This window comes from Nicotiana attenuata, unplaced genomic scaffold, assembly GCF_001879085.1.
Source record: "Nicotiana attenuata strain UT unplaced genomic scaffold, NIATTr2, whole genome shotgun sequence".
In the NCBI taxonomy this organism is placed as follows: Eukaryota; Viridiplantae; Streptophyta; class Magnoliopsida; order Solanales; family Solanaceae; genus Nicotiana; species Nicotiana attenuata.
In genome coordinates, this window is record NW_017672101.1 from 75,793 (window position 1) to 80,753 (window position 4,961).

The following is a 4,961-nucleotide window of genomic DNA, read 5'->3' on the forward strand; positions in this document are numbered from 1 at the left end:
GGATGTGCCATTTAGCGAATTTCATGGCTCCCCCACACATTTAATAAACGCGTAGCTACTTTAGGCGCGCATTTTAAATAAAATCACCTTCCTAAACACGGGTGCACATTTATGTGACCCAAATCCAAATCTCAACGAAGTCGAAATGTGTTAACAATCACGGGTGCACTGGTGCAACGTGGTTTAAGGCGCATTTCCACGACGTTGCAAATTCGTTTAAAAATCGAATAAATAAAAATGAAATCGGTTTATTAATAAAAGCACATAAGCTAGAACATATTTCGAAATCAGACAAAATCAAATACAATAGTTGAGCGACCGTGCTAGAACCGCGGAACCCGGGAATGCCTAACACCTTCTCCCGGGTTAACAGAATTCCTTACTCGGATTTCTGGTTCGCTGACTATTAACAGAGTCATAATTTCCTCGGCTCGGGATTCGATAGGTGACTTGGGACACCATTAATTTCCCAAGTGGCGACTCTGAATATTAATAATGAACCCCGTCCCGATTGTCACTTCAAGTTGGAAATAACTCCCTTTATTATATCCTTGCGGGTGTAGTAATAAAAGGAGGTGTGACAGGCTCCTTTCCTTCTGGGGTGCATCCATCTTCATGGTTTGCCTTCTAAGTTCATAGGCAGTGAGATTTCCAATTAGCTTATCCAACTTAAGAGTGGCAATGTTCTTTGATAGTTGAATAGTAGTGATTTTGCTTTCCCAAGAGATTGGCAGAAACCTTGTCAAAATCTTCTCAACTTTGTCTTCTTCAAGAATAACCCTTCCAGGAGACTTAAGCTCATTTGTCTGTATGGTGAACCTTGTATACATCTCTTGGATGGTTTCCCCTTCCTTCATGGTGAAATTCTCATATTGAGAATACAGCAGTGTTCCTCTGGACCTCTTCACTTGAGGTGTTCCTTCATGAGCCATTTGCAAAGTATCCCAGATTTCCTTAGCAGTGGTACAACTTTGAATTCCACTGTACACGTCTGGACCAAGTCCACACACAAGCCATTTTTTGGCCTTTGCATTCTTTTCCCACTTCCTCAAGTCTTCAGCATTGCAGTCAGCTCTTGTTTTTGGCACATCTACACCTTCAGCATTCTTCTTCATGGTAGCTAGGGGACCATCAGTGACAGTGTCCCATAGCTGGTAGTCTTCTCCGATGATGTGATCTTTCATCTTGTTTTTCCACCAAGAGTAGTACTGACCATTAAAGAGTGGAGGCCTATCAGTGGATTGCTCTTCCCAGTTTCCAGATGGTGCACATCTTGATCTGTTCCTAAGGTGTTAGACTCTTCAAAGATAACTTGCTCTGATACCTATTGGTGCTTTATACTTCAATACCACACAAGAGGGGAGGTGATTTGTGTGGTGACCAATTTTTCGCTTAAACTGATTATGGAAGGACCTGGTTCTTCTATGTGTTCCTTATACTGTTGTTGCGGAATAATAGATGCAGAAAGTAAAGAACACAAGTTTTTTACGTGGAAAACACCTGGCTCAAAAGGTGAAAAAACCACGACCTACTTTCCAGTAGGATTTTCCCAAACTCTCCACTAAGATCACTAAGCTAAAACAGCATTTACAAAACTCTTTGTAAACCTAAGGATTACCTCTAATCCCGTTGTAGCAACCAGCCTCTAACTGTTGTGACAACTTTAAGTTAACTCTAACTTGAATACTCAAAGTACCTATTACAATTGCTTATAGATAAAGCTGAAAGGTACAATATGAAAACACCTACTACAATTGAACTAGAAAGAAAGAAAGACACATAAAACTCTTTATGGAACTGGTTCTTCAATCTGGTTCATGTAGCTTCAGGTTTGTACGCTTGAGTCACACACAAATTGCTTGCAAAATTGCCTTGCTATTTTGCTTTCAATTCACGTTTAACTTCTACTTATGTGCGTTACCTGTAAAAGAGAACAACACTGATATTCATGGAGTTAGTAAATATAGATTGACTAGAATTCTTATGCTACTCTTCCTTGGTAGAAGAGTTCTAGTTGATGTCAACCTCTAACTCTATCCTTTTTTTAAACCGTGTTCTCTTTGAGTAAGGAGTCTTTCTCCTTATTCAATATGCAACCTTTTCGATCAAGATCAGGAGTCGAGAAATCACTTCTGGTAAGTTAGGTTTATCTCCTTCACGTGCATCTCACATGCTTGAGTTGACTATATTTGTGCTTCACTAGGATGGACCTGGTCCATGTTTGAGTTCCTTTGTCAATCTTCAAAACTCTCCTTTACTTGGGCCAACAGTATCGGAACTTGATAATTTTTGTATGGTGAACTCGTATCGGAATGGGTGTTTGGGTTTTATAAATTTTGTCGGGTTCTGAGGTGTGGGCCCGGGATTTGTTGACTTATTGCAAATTGTACAATGATCATAGCTTTATTAATTGAAATTGTTTTATCTTGCATTATTTGATGTATTTAAGTCGTCTTTGGCTAGATTGGACCGAGCGATGGTGAATTGGTTAAGAAAAAGCTAAATTGAGTTTTTAGTTGGCCGAATTGAGGTAAGTATCTTGTCCAACTTTGTGTGGGGGAAACCACCCCTTAGGAATTGAGTCAATTGTGCTATCTTGATATGTGAAAGCCGTGTACGCAAGGTGACGAGTGGGTAAACAGTCTATATGTGGTATTTACCGGTTAGATTGTCTAGTCTCTTGCATGCCTTTGATCAATTGTCATAATATGTGACATTTTGTTGTTAGGCTACTCTTACATGCTCTATATGATGTTGTTAGCCCTTATTTACCTCTTGCTCGTTGTTTGGACTTTATTTGCCTTAGTTGAAGTTATTTCCTTCTTTGTTGTTCTGTTACTTCATAATTGTGAGTTCCTCTATGACTTTGTGCATATAAGCTACATGTCCAAATTGTTGTGATTGCCTGTGTAGTTATCACGTGCCTTACATGTCCTGTTATTTTGCAAAGGTTGTTGTATTACTTTGATTTTTACGTGATTTCCTTGTGGTCGTGTACTCATACTCCTGGTTGTGGAAATTCTTGTAAATTGAGTTATTGAATTGTTGTTGTTGATTTAGATTATTGTACAGGGGATCGGGTGGCGCGCCATAACATATTATGTTTATTGTTATGATATTGATATTGTACGGTGGGATCGGGTTGCATGCCGCAACAGGTAAAATAAAGGTGAATTGATATTGTGGAATAAGGGTGACATATGATATTGATATTATGTGGTAGGATCGGGTTGCGCGCCGTAATATATCTTGTATTTTGGTATCACCTATTTTACTGTATTGGCTTTAGTTCCTTCGTGCAAATCTTTGATAATCTGTATTCCCGGATTTTACCTAATTCTGAGGATCGAGTTATTGTCATTGACTTATTGCCTTGCCTTCATTTACTTTGATCTTTTCCTAATACTATTATTCTGGTGAATCGATTTTTAAAGTGAATTTACTACATTGAACCTCCTACCCTGCTGAGTTTTTAGTAATATAGTGATTTAAATTGAAAGAATTAGTATCATGCTTCCTTGCGTGACTTTAAGTTAGAACTCGCCGTATATTTCAGTGTCTACTATTTCTAATAATCGTTATATTTTATTTCAATTGCTTCCCCAACTTAATCTTCTTAACCTGTCTGGGGTTTTTATTTTACTTAAAAAGGAATTGTTATTAGGTTTCAGCTTAATAAATTCATATATTAAATGCAATAGATATTCGATGCTGAATTTTATGTTAAAATTTTATTTCTTCACTTAAATGATTTCTAAAACAAAACTCATCTTTCTCGTTGATTTCCTATTTGGTTTAGAAACTGTAAATTTACTTTATGATATATAAATGGAATATCTTGAATAAGCAATTGACACGGATATTATATACCGAGTAGCACGTGGATTTTGCCCTGCAAAGTGAGATGGAGAGATGTGGGCACAAGATGTCGTGTGTGTTAAAAGGTTGAAAGTTGTGGTTTATGGTATGAGATTACGAGAAATTGAATTATTGGAATCGTGTATTAGAAACAATTTGTTTGGTTGAGTTGACATCGTTTTACTTACTTGAGCACATATACATTTTTCTGCGTCCCAACTAAGTTGTTGTTTAATTACTTGGTTAATTCTCGTTGCCATTCGTATTTTCCCCTTATCGTCATTATTGTTTGTAATTTGATTTATTCCTGCTATTGGCATTACTTTGATATCCCTATCTTGTTAGCTTTATGTCATTTCCTGCTCAGGTTTATATGATCGGTAGGTGTCTTGACCTGGCCTCGTCACTACTCTACCAAGGTTAGGCTTGATACTTACCGGGTACCACCGTGGTGTACTCATACTACACTTTTACACATCTTTTTGTGCAGAACCAGGTACTTCGTATAGTTGGTTCTAAGACATGCTTGGTGTGGTTGGAGACTTCAAAGTACACCTGTTGGGCGTTCGTAGGCTCCAAAGTCACCTTTTATTATATTTATTTCCACTGTTTCTTTTTGTTTAGGAACAGTTATATATTCATTATGTATAACTACTCCTATAAAGGCTTATGAATTGTACTACCGATTTTGGGATTGTAAATTATTTAGAGATTTCTATTTAAAATTGTTCGATTTTAGTAAATATCGTCGTTATTTCTGTTAATGTTAGGCTTACCTAGTTTTAGAGACTAGGTGCCATCACAACTCCTTCAGAGAGATTTTGGGTCGTGACAAGTTGGTATTGGAGCTCTAGGTTCATAGGTTCTACGAGTCATAATCAGGTTTAGTAGAGCCTTACGGATCGATACGGAGACGTCTGTACTTATCTTCGAGAGGCTACGGAAACTATTAGGAAATTCCACTCCTTTCATTCCTTGTCGTGCGACATTGATTCAGCTTGAAACATATATCTTATGTTCCTTTACATCCACTCGTGTATGGTATTGCACTTTCGGTATCAGTTATACGCCAGCGATTCGTGATGCTGCAGATGGGCTACGAG